Source organism: Taudactylus pleione, unplaced genomic scaffold (assembly GCF_031769625.1).
Source record: "Taudactylus pleione unplaced genomic scaffold, aTauple2 ptg000065l, whole genome shotgun sequence".
Lineage (NCBI taxonomy): Eukaryota > Metazoa > Chordata > Amphibia > Anura > Myobatrachidae > Taudactylus > Taudactylus pleione.
In genome coordinates, this window is record NW_028284467.1 from 10,410,317 (window position 1) to 10,431,697 (window position 21,381).

The window sequence follows — 21,381 nt, forward strand, 5'->3', positions numbered from 1 at the left end:
GACTTTCCGCCTAGGCGGAAAGTCAATGCAATGTAATAGGCGGTAAAGCAGCCTTGGGTTGGTGTCTAAAATACGGTGGAACCCTACACATTTTGTTCCCAATATGTTTAGAAACCACCACTGGCTGGCAAGCCTGGGGACCTTATGTCATTGCTTTTGAAAATTTTTACCCCTTTTTTTACAGGTTAAACAAAACAGGAATTTTGGGGAAATATTCTAGGGACCCCCTAAACATGTGTAGACATAGGGGATCGCTATGGGTACCCCCATTTTTAACTCCTGAAGGAAGTCAGGGTTTCAAATAGCCGTAGCAGGTGCATTTTTGCAGAATTTTCAAAATATGCGTTTTGGGACTTAAAAATATGCTAACTACCCATTTTCATGTACCCCAATTTTGATGGTACCACTTTTAAAAACGAAAAAAAAAAAAAAAAAAGCTAAGTGCTCTTCTGCATCACTTCTTCAAAGGCAGGAAAAAAAACCCCACAAACACCAGCAGCGGCTATTTAAAAGCCCGACTTTCTTTTGCAGCCAAAAACGAGGGTACCCATAGTGATCCATGTCTGGACATCTTTATGGGGGGGGGGGGGGGTCCTAGGATTATTTCCCGAAAATTCCTGTTTTGTTTTTTCTATGCCGATCCAAGTATCGCCGGGTCCCGTTTTCACCTACTTTCAAATTGTACACGGGGATACGCGCGCTAATTTAATGCCTACAAAACAGGCGAAGTCGGCATTAAGTCTGGACCGCGTTAAATTATCACGGCTCGGCTCAAATTGAATACGGGCCTAAGGGTCATATTCAATTAGGAGCGAAAAGTCGGGTTTGGCAAAAAGCGTTCGCAGGTGCAAACTTTTTACGCATATGTGCGTATCACGCTATCCAATTGCCGGAGTATTCACTTGTGCGAAAACTCCCTAGGCAGAAACCAGCAAAAAGTTTTCCCCATCTCAGAGCAGGTGATAAGAGATTTTGCACATTTTATATTTGGCCAAAAATGTGGGGACTTTGGGCCTAATTCAGACCCGCTCGCGAGCGCTCGCATGCAGGCCGATGGTGCCCTAGTGCGCATGAAGGAGGGAGCTCCGTCGTGCGCATCCGCGAGACCCGCATAGCGACAGCCAAGCTGTCGCTATGGGTCTCGCGCCAAAGGGGGCGTGCTGTCGATGGTGAGGACAGCACGCCCCCTTTGGTGGGCGTGCCGGGGGCGTTGCTGCCCAGACGGAGGCGTTCCCATGGGAACGCCTACCGTCTGGGGCCGGCCCCACTGACACCACTAGTGATGTCAGTGGGAGTGCTTTTGGCTCTGATAGAGCCAAAATCACTCCTGGGCTTGCGGCAGCGAGACCCTACCGCAGAGTCTCGTCGCAAGCCCGATGGTCACGATGGTCTTGACCATCGCGACCATCTTTTTGGCCGATCGCATAAGCTGTGGGTGGTCACCCACAGCTATGCGAGTGGCCAGGAGGCAGCTCCAATTTTAGGTAGGAGGGCCCTGATTCAGAGCGAGCGCTCTGGTCAGAGCGTCCGGCTCTGAATCAGGCCCTTTGTTCAGAACCCTTTGGACACCCTACCCTAATGACCAATTGGGCCAAAAAATAATAAAAAAATTTAATTGGCTTAATTTCCCCTAATAATGACATGTAATTTATGGGTTGAAAATATTAAGAGTTTGAAAATGGGTTTAAAGTACTGGGTCAGGTATTTTGGGGGGGCTGTATGGATGGGACAGGTGTTTTTTGGATTGTAGGTGGCTGCAGCAGGTGTATTTAACATTAAGTTTTTTTTATTTTAAAACTGCACTTTATAGACAAAATATATTAGCACCCATTTTAATGTACCCCCAATTTAAAAAACTAAAAAAAATTAGCTTTTTATCATGTTTCCACACATCTGCAAATATGCATGTAACAGCCATTTGACTCAATTTAAGAACCCAAAATAAAATTTATTAGGGCTATTAATACACTTCTATATTGATTTCCAGTGTCAGACTTTTTATGGGGTACAGACTGATTTCCCAGAAATGTGCTGTACTTTGCTAGTTTCGCCTTGCGCAATTATCGCACATATGAGTTGTGTTTTGTTAATTGATAGGACGAAAAGCGGGAGCATGCATTGCGAAAATAAGCGAAAAGATTGCAGCAAAACTGGCAAATGGGGCAAAAACTTCACCCTTCGAACGCTTTTCGCCAAACGCAACTTTTCACACCTATTTGAATCTGGCCTTAAAAGCAGATTTCTAAATTCACATTAAACCAGTGGCATTCTGATCTCTGGGCAAGCATAATCATACAGTAAATCAGCAACTGTACATTGGGCACGATTCAATTCAGCGCGATGCTGAATAGCCTAGGGAGGGAGCTCCCGGGGCTATTCAATTCAGCACGCTGTTAAGTCAGAGAATGCCAGTTCTTGCATCTTAACCTGGGTGTTTAGCAAGAACCGGCATTCTCTGACTAAAGTGCCAGTCGCAAAACTTATCGCCGCATTAAGCCAGCAAACAGCCGCGCAGCCATCACTTTTGTCAGATTTCTCCTCACACCCCCAGGGGGTGCGAGAAGAAAACCTTTAGTCAGACCAAACATCACGTTGAAATGCATACCTCCAGGAGCTCCCTCCCGGGGCTGTTCATCATTACTTTGAATTGAATCACGCCTATTGTGACATTTTGCCAGTTTGACCAACCAACACGATACTAGTACTTGGAATATAGGGACATTCCTTGCTACTCTAGTTCCCTTTGTAGGTACTGTTTTGCCCCTCCTAAAATGGCACCAAGTGACTTTGGGCTCGATTAAATTGAACGCGAATTAAATAGCGATGGGAGGGAGCTCCCGAAGCTATTCCATTCTGCGTGCTGTTAGGTCGGGGAATGCCCGTTCTCACACCCCTCACGCCTTAAACAGAGTGTTTAGTTGCGAGAACGGGAATTCTCAGACTAAACTTCCCGGCACGATGCTGTTTCCGCCGCGCTAAGGGCGGAAAACAGTATCGCGTCTGTACTTAAGTTATCAAAGAACACATTACCTCGAACAATGCAAATTGGCTTTCAGTCATTGCTACCTAAAAATAGGTTAGAGACAAAGTCATAAAACTCTGACCAGTCGTTCCTTTGTAAAGCTGCGTACACACGGTACGATTAAACAGGACGATAACGATATTGTCATATAGTGATCGTTCATATTGTCCTGTTTCTGGCCCCCTCAAACGTGCACGCAGGCCAACATGGTTGATATCAACCATTTTAGCCTGTTTATTATAGGGACCCAGTTATGGTAGTGGGGGGGTTGCTGCATGTGCTGGATGTTCGATCATGCAGTGATCACGGAGTGACTTAAGGGTCAAGTAGATCCTTGAATACACCTATAAGCAGTAGCATCAATGACAGCTTAGGCATGCCTACCAGATATGTGCGGTGGGCAGGTACAAAGCAGCTGAAAAAAAAAAAAAAATTAGAGAAAGATGTAATGAGCTGTAGAGAGAGATAGAACCAATTAGCTTGTGCCATTTTTTCAAACACAGCATGTAAAATGACAGTTAGAAGCTGATCGGTTGGCACTTTATCGCTCTCCAAGGATTAATATAGTTTCCCTTAGTCATCTAACAGTGGATGTATTACAGCTTCATGAAGTTCAGTAACAAGGTATCATCTGGACCTATATACAATTTTATTCAAGGTTACAAGACACAGGCAAGCAGCTGTGTATATTGCAGCCATGCACCAAGCATCTTGCTGTTAAGCAGGTTTTTACGGCCACCTGTAATTACTTGTATTGTCACCGCTTTGTAAATGTGCTGCTTTGCGCTATTGGATGCTGATCTCTTTCATGTGCAGTCATGTTAGTTTGCAATTTGTAGAGCTCATGTTTTCCTAAAGTTCGACGCATAGAAATGGTTTTTTGGCCTGCTAGGAATACAATCTCATTTCGCTTAAAATATCCTGCATCCTAAGTTCAGATTACTTCAATTGTTTCTAGCATTCTGTTACTGCCCTGTTTTATGGTTTTCATGAAGCATAAAATCATATACAATGTAATTCTGGAGATATACACACACAGATATTAACAAAACAGTCAACACCATGGTATTAGTCCAACAAGCAGACTAATACTATGGTTTGATGACTGCGCTAAAGAAGCACACACACTGAGTTTCCAAGAACTAGGTCTCATTCTTTCATGATGTTTACCTAAGAAAAACGAAAATAATTTAAAATTAATATACATCCATCATCTCTATAGCTCCAGCTTTACAAAAGATGCATCGATGGTCAGATTACACTTTTTCCTGTGGACTAAAGTCACTCATCTGACTTAACAAGGGTTCATTCTATTAGACAGAAGTAATATACAAGATTATAGAGGTCTAGCTATCAAGGGTGGCTACTGGTTAGCAGTAAATTTAATTCTGTATCACTACAATACAAGGAGCGTTATCACTGCTATTTAACAGGCCAGGACTACTTAGCAAGTCCTAGCAAAAATCCCCCCTTCTAATGCTGCAGCCAAAGGAGGAATGGCTATTGCATATAGGTGACTAACATCCACTCATTGTAATATGACCCAGCAGGAAATCTGACAAAGCTTCTCTAACGGTATTACACTCTACTCCCAATATTAGATTACATTGAAAAGCGGTTAATTGCTCAGTCGCGGCCCTCAGAGGTCTATGTCATCAGCTGTAAGCTCTAGCTATGTGGCAGGATCCGCCTGTCACTGTCACAACAGCATCTAATTACCAGGGCCATAACTACCTGTTGACCAGGATAACACTCATAGGGGCTCCGTCTGGCTCAGCGGTCCACAAGTTTTACCCCTTGAGGAGCCCACGGCCACCCAGCGCCAGGGAAGGCTCCCCGCAAATTACTCCAGCCATGTCTTTTGATCTGAGGTTCCTGGCTATGGGCTCCTACACAGAGCCTCCATGACGTTGCTGCCCAAAAGTACAACGTCATGAGGCAGCTCTGCAAGTTTTTCACTTTGTCAGGGGCATTGGGTCAACTACATAGGCTACTGCTATTTATCACCACAGAATGATGGGCACATGGCCAAGACATTGTGGAGTACTCAGAGTAGTCCTCAGAGTGGATAGACTTATAGTTAGTATTTACAACAAGGGTGGGGAACCTTCTCTGCCAAGGGCCATTTTGATATACATTATATTTGCGGGCCTGATGCAGGCCAGGCCACGCCCCCTCCGTGTGATGCACATAGGGGCAGGGCTACAATTTCCGGTGATTACAGCAATGACCGGAGCATCTTGAGGATGCTCCGAGGAGCTTTAAGGGCAGCTGTGTGAAGTACCAACCAATCAACTCCTAACTCACTTTACAGGCTGTTTGAAAAATTACAGGAGCTGATTGGTTGGTACTTTATCGCTCTCTAAAGCAGAGTACATATTAGGTAAACCTGACGATTGGTAAGTGCATACACACTTACCAATAGTCTTCCCGATGTGCTGGGATTGACGTCACAACTGCGCGGGTATTTAAATTTGCCCACCAGGCTGAGATGTCACTCATCGGCAGGTCCCTGCAGCTTAGTACATAGACCCCCTAGTGTATAAAGTTCGTCCGAGGACAGTAGTGCTTCACTTTCAGAACCTGGGACATATCTGGTAAAATAAAGCAATCCTTGAAAATTGGGGACTCCCGAGGGATGATTCAATGAAGGGTGACGTAAAGATGACCGCAAATACGCGCTATAGGGCGTATTTTTCCCACAATTGAATACCGGGGACTCACTTTTTCAGAGTGGGTGGGTCCCTGGGGACGTGCTCCGCTGCTGTCCAATCCCCTGGCATATGATTGATGCCTCCGGCTGCAGGGAGGAATATTAAAACGAGCCATTACGCAGCACGCCGTTCCTCTGCAGCAGCTCACAGCGCGAGAGTAGTGTGCCTGATCCCCCGGCCCAAAGACTGGTCCTGGCGGCCCCCGGCCTGAAGACTGCGCCCGGTCCTGGAGGCTCACCTGGCCCGAAGACTGCACCCCACCCCGGTGTGAACACTCCGGCCGCCCCCGGGTTGAAGGTACTGTCAAAGCCGGATAATCAGCTGAGACAGAATCTGTTTACAATCGGAATCTGCATGACGCCATCTCATGAATGGCGACAAGACTCCATCTTAGAAATAGATCACACAACACCATTTTGTGAAAACGACAGAGTAACAATCTTCCCCAAACACATACCGACAGTGTTTAACATACATAAAAAAAAATTACTTATTAGCATTAGAACACTTTTTAGTAATCCTTCCAGAAATCATGCCCTGATGTACACAAAGTCCATTCTGGGGACAACCTTGATACCAATACAAACACAGTATCAGTTAGCAACTAGAAGAACAGCTTCCTGAGAAAAGGAATTAGAAAAGAACAATACACCAGAAACTGTAGGGGTTTTTTGCATGTAAATGGAGAGACTCCACATGTGGACAGGTGTAGCTGTGGCAATTGTAATATGGCCCAGACACTTGAATTAAATCTGCTCTTTTTCAGACAGGCTGGCACCAACACTGTTGGGGGTCTCCACCCTGTTTGAAGCTCACTGCCCATAACACATTTGCATTGCAGTTTGAAAATGTTTGTAAGAAATTAGATGGATTTAATATATATATATATATATATATATATATATATATATATATATATATATATATATATATATATATATATTTTAAATCCATCATAAATAGAATCTCATGCATAAAAACCGCACATTACGCACAGTTGCACTGCTAACATGACGCACATTAGCGAATGCACAATATCCTGTATGCGAACGCTGTTTATCAGCTGCATGCGTGCACATCTGCCCTAAATCAGATAAACCTAACTAGCGTCTTTTCACAAACCCCTAATACTTACATAATGCACACTCACATAAAAGGTTCCATAGCTTTAAAGTATAAGATCCAAGTTTTATTCATTTATTACAAATGCTGTGAAATAAAGACTATTTTGGTATCTAAGGTTTAATACGTGATAAGTAAGCAGTGTTTGGTATTATACTGATCTGCACTTTCTCAACAGCTTCCCGGTATCATCGGTGTGAAGATCGCAACATGCATTCTCAACTTATGGACAGTAGAGATATAAAGCACCAATATGTATTTTGTGAAACCAACAGCCTAGATTTGCATGCAAGGGAAATAGAGGAGGCAACAAGCTGTTACAGGCTGTTCTGTGTCCATTTGAACCAACCTGTTAAATGCCCTGTAACAGATGCACCCGCACTGGGAACCAATGGGATTAGCAACAAACCCCTCTTTTGTGTTGTCTGTTTCTGTAAGGGTATAAATGTGTGTGTTGTGACCCCAGTCTGGAGTCTTCTTGCTGATTGACGGAGGTTTCTTGCTGATGCCGGTATCTGGTCCAGAGCAAGTGCGTAATGTATAACTGTATCTTGGGTCTGTATAATTCTTTGCGTTAAATTGTGCTTCGATCACAGCGTGTAACTGACTGTACTTTACTTGAATAATACTTTGTGCTTTGGAAACACATGTTCAAGGTCTAAAGTCTTTATTTTACTGTATGACTGCGTACGCAAATAGCGTCAATTTTAGAGGTTTATTGGCAGGGTTTAGAAGGTATAGGTAGGTGCGTATAGAGGTTGAAATCCAGTATCCTTAGTACTGAAGTCTTGCGCGGTGGGTGGGGGATGGTGCCAGACAGACTGCATCCTAGCAGGAACAGTAGGAGCGGAGGTGCTGTCACACCGCCGCATGCCGCTGGTCTTGGTCGGCAACATGACAGCACCTCCGCTCCTGTTTCAGGGACCTGCTAGGAGCATGAACATCACGCTCTGACAGCGGGTATGTAGGGGAGCCTGGGCTGCTGGGGTCGGTCGCACTTCTCATGTCCCTCCCTAGCTGGATTCACTGCTCCTGCCTCCTCTGAGAAAAAAAAAAAAAGAGCGACAGGGGGTGGTTATTGAAACAGGGAGTAGGTGGAGGGAGGGGTAATGATGCAGGGAGTAGTGGGTGGGAGGGTTGTTAGTAGCGCTGGAAGTAATGGATAGGGGGGTTGTTAGTGATGTTGGGGGGTAGTGGGTGGGTATTATTGATGCAGGGAGTACAGTAGTGGGGGATTGTTAGTGATGCTGAGAGTAGTGGAGGGATTGTTAGTGATGCTGAGAGTAGTGGAGAAGGTGGGGTTTGTTAATGGTGCTGGCAGTAGTGGGGGGGGGGGGGGAGGGAGATGAATTGTCCCAGGAGTTGTCCCTACTGATGTGCAGCCTCTGCCTCCTATAGATGGGCTCTTTGTATGTCATGGGCCAGCATGATAAGCCTGCTGATGGTGAAATCAATATTAATAATGGCGTTAGCTGCAAGGGCCAATATCTGGAATGCATCGCATTCCGGATATTGGTAAATCTGGCAGCATCGCATCCCCCATAGAAACCTATGGGGGATGCGGCTGCCAGTGGGAATGGAGGGATCACAGCAGGTGATTAATACATCCAGGGGAAACTTAATATTTCAGGTAAACAGGTGTTTTCGGGAATTTTACCTCAAATATTCAATGATAAATGGGCCCCTAAAACTTTAGTTGGCTAACACTGGCAGCCCTAATGTTGATTACCAGCACCTGACTATTAAGGAAAAAGGTCTCATTGTGCACTAAAGATTAACAACATTTTGTACTTACTATACTATATTAAAACTAAATAATGTTTTACATAACTGTTTAGCATTAATTATTTTTTCTCAGTTTGTTGTTAGATTTTCAGAAAACTTTCATTCCGATGGGACCCATAAACGGTCAGGTAGGATCCCAATTTAGTAAAGTGAGGGGTACCAGGGACCCACAAATTTTTTGTCTCACCGCGATCACTGGAACATAATCACAATGTTCAGCTTTGCAAATTAGTCATATGTGGTATCAACAGCTAGTTTCTTCACACCACTATGTCTGGCAAAGCAAAGACATACCACCCCTGTTACTTCAATGGATAACCACTTACAGGCTAATGGCAACATCAGAGCGCTGGGTTTTCAAAAGTGACAGAGCAGCTCTAATCAGTTGGCATTTTCACCATTATTGTAGGGGCCACAGAGATACCAACTACTGTCAGATTGTTAACAAGAAAACTAAAGACTGAAGTTTAATTAATAAAATTAAATTATGCATGTGTGGATAGCATTATGCACAAGTCTAAACATTTTGGCAGCTGGGGTTGGGACCCCTGTGCGCACCCAAGTCGTGTGAGTCCGATAAGGGGGCATGTCCACAAGTAACACCCCTGTTTTACATCATGGTGGGGGTGAGCCCAGCACTTCAGCTACTGGGCTGCCCCCAGACCTCTCCCTGCACTAAATGGATGCCGTGCACACGTGTGGCATCCACTCAGCTCCACGGCACCGCTGCTCTCTGCTCAGCAGAGCTGCGACGGTGTCCTTGTGTCCCCAACCTCCCAACCGTCTGCGGGACACTACTGTACATCCAACAAATGATGTATCGTTCAGTGCATCTGCGGGTGTGCATACACTATATATTAGTTTACAACGTTGCTTGCAGATACATCAAGTCAGCCGTGCTGCACAGCAGATGCAATATATCTTGCAGATAAAACATGCACATGTGCCAGTATGTACAGGCGACCAAGCAACCCATTATGCCCAGTTGAGATGTCTGGCCAGTCATATTGAGCAGACGATTGGTAAGTGTATGCTTACCCAAACAGTCGCTGGGTTAGTCAGGTGTGTGCCCCGCATTAGTTTGACAGGGTATTTTTAAAAACAAAATCACAATATAAGTGTGTGCCCTACTAAATACTATGGGGTCAAGCCTATTAGGTGCGAATTGCGAGATGAGAGTTTCACTTCAAATTCGCACAGCGAATTCATTTTGCAATCCAATTAGCAACTCGCACTGATCAGTGAGACTGAATTCGCAACTTTCCACTCGTACCTCCCTGAGGGTGAGAGATGGAAAATCTTTATTTTAAGGTTAAAATGTGGGGACACTGTGCTGAACCCCTTGTACAACCCCCCCCTAATGACCAAATTAGGCAATTGGAAGTTTCTAATTAGCTTATTTAGTCCAATAATTACATGTCATTTTTTGAGGTAAAAAAAAAAACTCCTCAAATTACCCCAAAATCAATTTTTTCATTAGTTTAGGCACCCCACATTTTCATGCATTTCTCATATATTCTCATTTGGCAGGCAATTTGCACCCGTCCACTGCGAGTAGTGCAAATAGGCATTTTTAATTGGATAATTGTCGGGAGCACGCTTCACTGCAAAGTGTGCGAGTTTAAAGAAAAACTGGCTACTTGCAATTCGCACCCAATTGGATCGAGCCCTATGTGATAAGACAGATTCAGAACACAATCATAGTGGGCTGTTCATGTACACAGTCCCAACATACAAATCATAGTTTAGGACCCACACACACTTCCCCAGGGGGCTGTAACATAATACACACACACATATTTATATATATATATATATATATATATATATATATATATATATATATATATATATATATATATATATACACACACACACACACATACATACATATATTAATGTGTAAATAGCAAATTGTAAAACAGCATCTGAACACTCAAACCATTGGAGATATTGGAAACAACCCTCCTTATATATTCCAACAACTGAAGCTTTCCTATACAGTACAGAGATTATGAGCAGTGCAAACATACAGCAACTACATCATCCTAGTGTCACCGGGACATGCGTCCTGTACAAAGCAGCAACAAGTCTTACTACGGCTGGCTCACTGGCTGCTATGGAGCAGCAGGCCTCATTGCGTGCTGGTACTTGTAGTACCACAGCGATGGGAGGTATGGCCCCTGCTGCAGGTACCGGGGATACCACTTATTTCCCGCTGCTATCACCTAGGGCGGCATTTGCATGTAGGATAGCAGATGGCTGCGCTGCACACCCAGCACTGGGCTACAGATCCATATCACACAGGGCCCCCGCTGCTTTGTTCCAAGATAGACTAAAACTATCTCAGCACCCAACTACAGGCATAACATGCATATAATAAGTGAGCTTCTGTGTAATAATGTTCTCGCCGGTGCTTGAATTTCCCGCCAGTACTCACCAAGTAATAATGTCCCCCCTAGCTCCAGCCTGCAGCAGCCTCCGTCCTCACCCAGCTGAGCCTCATATACATACATACAAGATGTCAGGTGCAGGGAGGCGGCGGCGGCCATCCAGCCACACCCATCTGTGTAACCAGCATTAACTCCGTCCTCACACCGTGCTGCTCAGTACTCACACTGACTGGGTTACATCATCTCATATTATCTAATTATACATTACAGCAGCATTTATTCACGTTTAGCACAATACGTTCCTAGCTCGCCTAAAACAGATTCAGTACTGACAAAAAAGTTTCCACACTTGCCAGATTAAAATGTGATATATGTGCAAGATATTGTTATGCGGACGATCAGACCCCCCCAACATGACCCGTTCCATTAGGTGCAAAATGCTCTGCTCCTGGACTTCCCTCTTAATTTATGATTGCAGACACCTGAGCTGAAACACCTGTCTCATTAATTACATAGTTCAACACAGGTGACAGCAATTATACATTAGCATACCCTCCAACATTTCCCAGTAGGAACCTGGTACATGGGGGGCGTGGCCACAAATGAAGGGGCATGGTCACGGGTAAAGAGGCGTGTCCATGGGGGCTGGAGGCATCGGGCTTGCTAGTTCAGAACTTGCAGTAATATAAAGCATGTTCTGTATGTATACTGGCGGTCAGGGCAGAGAAGCATGGAGGTCGGCTGTCACTCAGCAGCGCTGCTGGAGTCCTGTGTCCCAACAGCGCTGCTTAACAAATCTGGTGAGTGTACCAAAACGGTACAGCCCCGTTTGCCGGTACAGACCATTAGAAAACGGTACTGTACCGGCTAAAACGGTATAGTTGGAGGGTATGCATTAGGTTGGAAGTCCAGGAGCAGATCATTTTGTACCTAATGGAACGGGTCATGTTGGAGGATAGGCAATATATATAGAAATAGGCAGGGCCGTAACTAGGGTAGGGCAACCTGTGCCATGGCACAGGGCAGGAGGCTCTGTTTGGGCCTGTCAATTTTCCTGTTTATTATCATTCTCACTTGTAGCTTCCTCTTCTTTTATCCCCACTATCTACTGGCTGCCCCAGGAGTACCCCTATCTCTTCCCTGGCCCTTCCCCATGAAGCCATGGCCCTTTTTCAGGTGTGCTATCTTATGTCCCTATTTAAAAAATGAGGGGGGGTGCCAATGCTCTCTCTGGCACAGGGCACCAAAAAGTCTAGTTACGGCTCTGGAAATAGGCATGGTGGTTCTTCCGATGGGCCTTGCAGATCTCTGATAGCGGAATGGAGTGTTGACTTGCACTAAGGGGCATATTCAGTTAGGCGCGAAAAGTCCCATACTTTTCGCATGCCGGACTTTTCGCCGACTTCGCTGGTTTTCCATACGAAAAAGTATCGCACGCTTCCCCGCTTTTCGCCGTATTACATTCCAAGATGCGAAAACGGGACCCGGCGAAACGCAAACAGGTGAAAAGTGATCAGTTTTGGGGAAATCAGCCTGACACCCCCCAAAAGATGCACTAACATTGCGGATCATGGTAGATGCGCCCGATTAGCCCTGCTGAAGCTATTTGGGGTACTTAAATGCTCTCATTTGCTGCTAATTCGCATCTTTGCACAAGTGGTGAAGAATAGCATTTAGCATTTTTTTTTGGTGGCACTAACTAGTCCCAGCAAATTTGGGGTACACGAAAATGGGTGCAAGCATGGTTAAAAATTGCAAAAGTGAGGTCTTAAAAAGCGTTAAAAACGCACCTTCAGCAAGCACCTGCAATCAAAACAACACTTCCCCCATACTTGAGGACCCCCCCAAAGTCTATTTCGCTAGTTTTTAAGTTTGTACCCCAACTTTGAACTTTTTCGGCCCCCTTTTTCAAAGTCATTTTTTGGGGTGTTCTTTATTTCTTTTTAGGATTTTTTTGACGCAGTTTACCTTTTGGGGACCTGTCCTAAGGGTGCAGGGTGGTTTCCTCACCTTTGCACCCCAAAACCGCAATTCTGCACTTTTTTCCGACAGCTATTCATAGGCAAAACTTTTCCGCCGGGTACATTGTATTGCGTTTTCCAGGGCCGAAACTAGGATATCTGTCTAACATTATTCAACACACCATAATGCCCATTACACATTATGTCACACACTGTAATGCCTATTACCAAAGTGCCACTTACATATTTGCCCCTGACACCATTTTATGCCCCACAGTAAGGCTTCTAATTACTTTAAAATGATCTGCTCGCTCAGGGGATTTATGCTCATTACCAGGGATTCCATGCTTGTTGTCGGGAGTTTCCTGCTCATTTCCAGGAGGTTTCATGCTCGTTACCATGGGCTTTATGCTTGTTGCCAGTGGGTTTCATGCTCGTAGCCAGAAGGTTTCATGCTCGTTGCCATGGGGTTTATGCTCGTTGCCATGGGGTTTATGCTCGTTGCCAGGGGGTTTCATGCTCATTGCTATGGGGTTTCATGGGAGAAGATGCAGCTTTCTGCATCTTCTGCCGGCAGTGCCAGCGTTCCCGACACTTCCGGGAACGCTATGTGCATTGCACTGGCCTAACAGACACTAGGACCTCTAGCATCTGTCTCCTCCTTGGCAGCAGCCATTTTTGGATGGCCGTTTTCAGCAGAGCCCATGCGGATGGCTAGTCTGCACGGAATCTGCAGCCCCCAATCACTGTGCACTACAAGACTACACGGGGTGTGCAGGGGCTGAGTCAGCCCTTTTTCACCCCCTGCATTCCGGCACCCGGTGCACGTGCACCTCTAGCCCCCCACTAGTTGCGGCCCTGCGTTTTCGCACCGGGGAAAAGTCGCAAAAATTGAATACGGGGATAAGTCTCCGCTGGCAAAATGACATCACCGGCGAAACGTTTTCTCTAAAAAACGGCTTTTCGCCTCTAATTGAATACGGCCTTAACTTGTGAAACGGGAAGTTTATGTATATATATATTTTATTCATAGAGCACATTCTATGCAGTGTACAGTATATATCCCCCACAACTAAGTTGATATTTGCCCTAGGTCCCATCTGCGGTAAAAAATAAAAAGAGTCTCTAATTCTTTAATAGTGTTTATGGCTGCATCCATGCTTTCACACTGCAACATTGGGTTGTCCATTGAAGGTTCTGCAGTCGATGGTTTTTAACCATCATCCCAAAACCAATGATGCTTGAACACAATAGTTCACATATGACCAGACATTGGCCTTGTATGCACAGGCCTCCGCCATCAGACCTCCCTCAGAGAAGATAAACCCATCTAGCATCACAGTGAATCATCGATAGTTGCTAACCATCAATGGTCGATAGCCAGTGCTACTGCAACATTTCCGGCAGTGTCCCAGGGATATATCTAGGAGTCAGAGCACCCCTGACAAAGTAAGGGACTGCCCCATCCCTTTTGTAGAATAATCTAATCTAGACAGTTAGTAAATAGACACTGTGGTGGCTCTACAGGCGGCAATCGCCGCCCCTCGCCGTCTAGCACTGATACTTCTGACCATAGGCGTGCGCAGATGCCGGTACAGGTGGTGCCGCCTCGGCCCTTCCCCCTCCGCTGGGTCATGGACAACCCCGTCCACACCTCCCAGTGGGACATAGACTACTCACCTGGAGGGCCAGATGAGTCCAGGTGAGAAGTGTATGTCCTGGAGCGAGGGGGGACTGGGTAGTCCATGACTCGGCAGGGGCACCCCCTGTGCCGGTACCTGCGCACGCCTATGCTTCTGACTGAAAAATTAGCAGCAGCACAGTCTTTTGACAGACAGAACTAGCCGCAGGTGCGCCGGTGCCCCCTTCCCTCGGCCGGCACCCCTGGTGAGTCCCATCCTGGTCAATAGTATTATGATACGATCCTGCAGTGTCCGATCATGTTGCTTCTTTTCACACAAGGGGGAGATGTATAAAACCTTGCTCATAACAACCAATCAGCTTCTAACTCCTACTTTATAGACTATGGGCCGGCCACTGCAATCGGGTATGCGAAGGCAGCAGACACGCAGCAACACAAAGAAATGATTGGCAGGAAGCACCGTTTGGAGGTGGAGAGGGGGGGTGGTCAAAGGAACGCAGGTGTGCTGGTGCGCTGTTTTCGCTGACTTGCAGAGGTATGTATTGGGAAATGGGCGGCTTTATACAATGGTGGGTGTCTTGGTATAGTGCTGCGATTGCACTGCGATTGCATTCCATTGCATATATTTGCAGCATGTGGGTGTATGAGATTGCAGACTTGTGATCCATGCAGAATCAGGCCCTTGGTTCAGAACCCCTTGGACAACCCCTATTGACTAATTAGGAAAAAAATAATCACTTTTAAATTGTTTAATTTGACAAATAATGACATGTCAATGTGAAAAAATATCAAAATAGTGGAAAATGTATTTAAAGTATTGGCTCTGTTATTTTGGGGGGCTGTATGGATGGGACAGGTGTTTTTAGGATTGCAGGTGGCTGCATCAGGTGTATTTTTTATATTTTGTAAAAGTGCACTTTATACACACAAAACATATGCTTGTTCCCATTTTAATGTACCCGCAAATTAACTGCAGAATTTATTTTCTACAAAAAATATTTTTATCAATTTTCCACACTTATGCAAATATGCATATAACAACAATTTCACACAATTTAAGAACCCAAAATACTGTTATTAGGGCTAGTAATACTCATCTGTATTGTTTTCCTATGTCAGTTAGGCTTTTTATGGGGTGCAGACTGATTTCCCCAAAATGTGCTGTACTTTTCGCTAGTTTTCGCCATGCGCAATTATTGCACATATGCGTTTTTGCATGTTTTGTAATAGGATATGGCGTAAAATGGGAGCGCGCCTATCAAAAAGACGTGAAGATATCGCACCAAAACTGGCGAAGAGTGTGAAAACTTCTCCGGCGATAAGTTTTCGTTTTATGGCGGCTAATTGAATCCAACCCTATGCTGGATAAACGATAGCTAGAAGCTGATTGGTTTGCTATGGGCAACTTCTCTACTTTATCTCTCTGGAAGGATTAATAAGTTTCAGGTATTTGGGGGGGGGGGGTCACATGTTAGATACATCTGTTACACAGTTTACTTATTGCTGGTGAAATAAGTCAGTGGGCCTTATTCGTCGGATGCAAGTCTGTTATCCATGCTAATGGACAAATCAGCCTAGTGAGGGGCTGGAGCGAATGCTCTGCAGTACTCCCTATATAAGTACTACTTGTAGAATAAGTGGTCACTGATATTGAATTATCTGTTGTTATTGGATTACATCTTGCACTATGTGATTTAACCAAGTAAAATTATTGAAATCCTGCATTTTTCCCTGAGGAGAGTTAGAAAATGGAAGGAGCAGGGGCCTCATTCAGTAATGTATGCAAACCCGATGATTTCAGTACATCTCAGATGTTAGAAGATCAGCGCATGCGCCGGTTTTCTACTGCAAGGTATAATGCTGCACCTGTACAAAAGATAAATTGTGGGTTTGTAAAAAGGAAAATTGAGAGTGAGCCTGAGAGAAAGATAATGGCCCTCATTCAGAGCCGCTCGTTAGCGGCAGTACGCTCGTTCCGAGCGATGTTTGCACATCTGCGCATGCGTGCGGTTTTTAGTACGCATGCGCGAACCAGTCAGTGCGGCCGAAAATCGTTGGTACGCAATATAGCGAGGGCCTGCTATTTTGAGTGACAGAATGAGGCGTATGTGGGTGGTAACAGGAGAAGGTGTTTGAAAATGGGGAGTGGAGATCCGAACGCAGGCGTGCTTAAAGGTCAAAACGGGCGTTTTATGGGTGTGCATATTTAAAACAGCAGCGTCATTGACCACGTCACTGGGTTATTTTATAGCCAGAACTGCTCGCAAATTTGTGGTAGCAAACACCAACCACAAGAATAGCGAGCAGTTCATACGCTGGTCGATGTACTCGATTAATCTAATAAATAGCGGACATGACGTAGGATGCGAGCGGCCAGGGGGCGTTTTTAACAAATAAACGAGCGTATGTTTTGCTCGCTCGTTCAGACTTAGAGGTGTGAACAGACTGCAATGTGCGTACGGATCATTTGAATAGCCACCCCTTGTTTTTAAACGAGCGACCACAAATAGCGAACGGCTCTGAATCAGGCCCAATGTACGATGTGTGGTTGAGTCTGTAAGTTGGCGAGTCGTATTTAGACCACTCAAGGCCCAGAGTGTGAATGGGGAGGAGGCCAAACCATGCTAAAGTGCATATTACCTAATAGAGGAAGAAATGAGGAGTATAAGGCATTAAGGTGCCATTTAATGCGAACAGTGGGCCTGATTCAGAGCCGGACACTCTGACAGAGCGCTCGCTCTGAATCAGGGCCGGCCTTCTTGTTTTTGACAGCGGCCTCCTGGCTGCTCGCATAGCTGTGGGTGACCACCCACAGCTATAGCGAGCGGCCAGGAAGATGGTCACTATGGTCAAGAGCATCGCGACCATCGAGCTTGCGATGAGACCCTTGTGGTAGGGTCTCGCCCATCGCAAGCCCCAGAGAGCTTTCGGCTCTAACAGAGCCGGAAGCTCTCCACTGACATCACTTGTGATGTCTCACTCAACATCGACAGCTCGCCCCCTTTGGTGCGAGACCCGGAGCGACGGAGTGCTCGTGGCTAGACGGGTCTCGCGCATGTGCACGACGGAGCCGGCTCCGTCGTGCGCATGCGCTGTGGGCCACCATCGACCCGGTTGCGAGAGCTCAGCGCTTGCGGCCTGGTCTGAGTCAGGCCCAGTGTGCCAAACTGACCATGCAGATATTAAAAGAGGGTTATCCAATATTTCTACAGGGATTTCAAATTTGTTAAAGTGTAAAAAACAGACTAGAGGGCCTATTCATCATCGATAATTGGCTCGGTAACCATGTGGAAACATCAGTTTTCGCATATTTTAGTTAACAGACCATTCATCATCAGCGGTCTGCTAGGACCCCCTGATAATCAGCAATCTGCGAAAACTTAAAGTTTTCGGAGTTTGCCCACGAGAATAAGCGCCATCTTCAGACGGCGCTTGCTCTCGTAGCCCCGCTCCTTCCCATGGGAAGGACTTCCGGGGATGCGCAGAGGGATCCAAGCAGATCTCTCCGCTGCCTTCTCACATACTGCCTGGTGGCTGTGTGCATACATGACCTCTGGTCACGCATGCATAGCTGGTCCGACGGGGAGGAGGTAAGTAATGCAGCTACTTCTGTAGCTGCGATACTAACCGTGGTGACAGCTGCTTTTCGGAGCAGCTGTCCACTCACCGGAGCAATGATGAATTACGGTGTAAACTATCCCCCGATGCAAGTTGGATACTTAAGTATCCCTCGCAGCGAGTTCAATACTTAATCATCGAAGGCCATATGGCCCCTAGATCTGAATTGTTCAGGAAGGTCCTCTCTATCGAGTAATTAGAATAGAAGTCTGAGTGTGAGATCCAGTCTTTAATATGTCTGCACACCGCTGCATAGTTATACATTTCCATATTTGGGAAATAAATCCCCCAACAATTGTGAGGCCTCTTGTTTTTACAAATAAATTGTCTAAAGGCAGCATCAATTTGTTTAATATCTGTTTTGGTAACTAAGAAGTACTGGTAGAACCTGCAAGGGGTATAACAACTTTGGAAAGGTAATCATTATGATATTTGCTCTAGAATGAAGAAATGTTAAAATTGCTGCTAAATGGAATGAGCCATGTTGAAGTTAGGCAGGCTAGATCCATTTAACGCAAAATCATAAAGGGATATGCTTATCTTGTATCATACTTGCCAACCCTCCCTCATTGTCAGGGAGACTCCCTGAAATAGCAGCAATCTCCCTGTCTCCCTGAAGAGTCTACCAATCTCCCTCATTTCACCTTACCCCCATTATGATACTGTTCTCTAAAAGAAAAAACAGAGACATATACATTCAAATGGGATCATTAGTATAATTTCCCTGCATTGGTTATATAAGGCACCTTGATCCCTATGGCTATACATGTATTTTCTGAGAAGTATCAGTATATTTTCATCAACAAGTAGATCTTACTAACTGCTTTGGGGCTCATTTACATGTGGATGTAAATCAATTTTATGTCACGCCTCTCAGATATAGCAGTATACGCCCATATCTGAGAGCGCTCGTAGGTGTTGCTTTCACAATCTCCCTGAAGTGCTTTTTCAAAAGTAGGCAAGTATGTCTTGTATCTGTACACTCACTGTTCTGCAGTGTTAGTGGCCCCGATTCACCTCACCATCTTCTAAAGGCTGAAAAGTGTCTGTCCTATCTGCCAGATACTGTATAATATGCTTGTTAGCAGTTCAACGACAACTGTTTTCTAATCCCAATGTGCTAGCAGCTGCATTTCCATTATCAGTGCTACAATGCCAGCTCCTGTGATGAAGTCATCCCTTTCAAAACCAGATTCTGTGACATCCGAGTGTTGCAGTATATGGCCACCATGTTGTGCTGTTTCTCAGTGTGCATCTTTCTAAAGAAACTTTGTAGAATATTGTTTGTTTGTGATTTGGTGGCATCCTGTTAGTAATGTGCTGCTGACATGAGGGTTGTGTCTGATTTATAGGGGAATTCCATAGGAGCCCCATGCAGTGTGGCCACAATGCAAAAGCCTGTTTTAGGTTGCATGATTGGCAGAGATTGGGTTCACTGAATTGCTTCTGGGATTTAACTCACACACAAGCTGCAAGGTTCAGACACAACCTTACTGCTAACTGAGGGCCTAATTCAGACCCGCTCGCGAGCGCTGATCGCTCGCAAGCGGGTCGATGGTGCCCTAGTGCGCATGCGCATGACGGAGGGAGCTCCGTCGTGCGCATGCGAGAGACCCGCATAGCGACAGCCAAACTGTCGCTATGGGTCCATGGGAACACCTACCGTCTGGGGCCGGCCCCAATGACATCACTAGTGATGTCAGTGGGAGTGCTTTTGGGTCTGATAGAGCCAAAAGCACTCCTGGGCTTGCGGCAGCGAGACCCTACCGCAGGGTCTCGTCACAAGCCCGATGGTCGCGATGGTCTTGACCATCGCGACCATCTTTTTGGCCGCTCCAATTTTAGGTAGGAGGACCCTGATTCAGTGCGAGCGCTCTGGTCAGAGCGTCCAGCTCTGAATCAGGTCCTGAATTTGCTCTTAAGAGAAATGTGCAGAAGTGAGAGCTATATTAATACTTATAGCTTTACAGTATTAGCTAGGTTTATGGGTAGAGTGTTATGTCTAGGGCAGAGGTTCCCAAACGTGGTCCTCAATGCACCCCAACAGTCCAAGTTTTAGAGATATCCATGTTTGATGACAGGTGGTTAAGCAAATTGACTGTGGCACTAATTAAGTTACCTGTGTTTAAGTATGATTTTAATTTATAACTGGACTGTTAGGGTGCCATGAAGACCGAGTTTTGGAACCTCTGGTCTAGGGTAAAATGTTTGGGGTAAGGTAATATCAATGTTAGGGAGATGTCAGGGTTTGTATTAAACTACTCATAGCTTAACACTAATGTATAATTTCTCATATTTTATTTGATCCAGGAACCTTGGTGAAGCAATAACTTGAAATTTAATGTATAAGTGCTGTGTTAAAAAAAGGAGTTGCTTGTTTCCCTAAATAGGCAAGCATCGAGAGGATTACAGGTGTCTTTCATCCACCCACTAGACCAGGAGTAGTGTTTAAAATAAAATAAAGGTGTAACTTCTCTGACAATCTTATCATGCAGTTCAGGATCCACCCCAACAGCATTGTAAATGTATTTTGCCACACCCATCAGAAGCCCAGTAGAGAACCTCTATCAATCCTAAAGAGTACAAGTGGATACGTTGTCTATAGAAACAAATCAGCTTTTAACAGTCATTTATCAAAACATTCTATAGAATTATATCTAAAAGCTGATTGTTTGCTATGTTCAACTGCTTCATCTTTCTTCTTTAGAGAGTTTGATGCCAGGGCCAGCTCCAGGGTTCGGAGCACCCTGTGCCGGCCCTCGAGATGGCGCCCTAACATCGCATTTTTTGGGGTGTGGCCTAATTACCATAGGCCACGCCCTATGTGACATTATTTGGAGGCGTGCCCGCATGGCACGCCTCCAAATAACGTCAGGCTGGGAGTAAAGCCCAGCACTCCGTCACTGGCTGGGCTTCCCCCAGCTTCTCCCGTCAGTGAATAGTTGCCGTGCGCATACTCTCCGGTGGTCCGGCACACTCTCCGGGGTCCCCAGCTTCCCGATTTGACCATCCGCGGGCCACTTCGGTCCGCAGGTGGAACAGCGGGACAGTATTGTCCCGCTGAAATCGGGATGCTGGGGAGGGGTGGCGCCCCTGTGCGACCGCACTGGTCGAACACCCCTAG

The 21,381-nt window shown here is 45.5% G+C and overlaps 1 protein-coding gene across 2 annotated transcripts in view; it reads right to left on the bottom strand.

Moving 5' to 3' along the window:
- The window catches only part of SMAGP (small cell adhesion glycoprotein), a 47,462-nt gene that overhangs the window by 14,308 nt on the left and 11,773 nt on the right, over positions 1 to 21,381 (bottom strand). The window contains exon 1 of one of the 2 annotated variants that reach the window (XM_088466288.1): positions 11,084 to 11,176. The exons of the other annotated variant lie outside the window; for it this stretch is intronic. The gene's annotated coding sequence lies outside the window, so the exon portion shown is untranslated. Of the gene's footprint in view, positions 1 to 11,083; positions 11,177 to 21,381 lie in introns of those variants that run through there. 2 annotated transcript variants of the gene reach the window in all.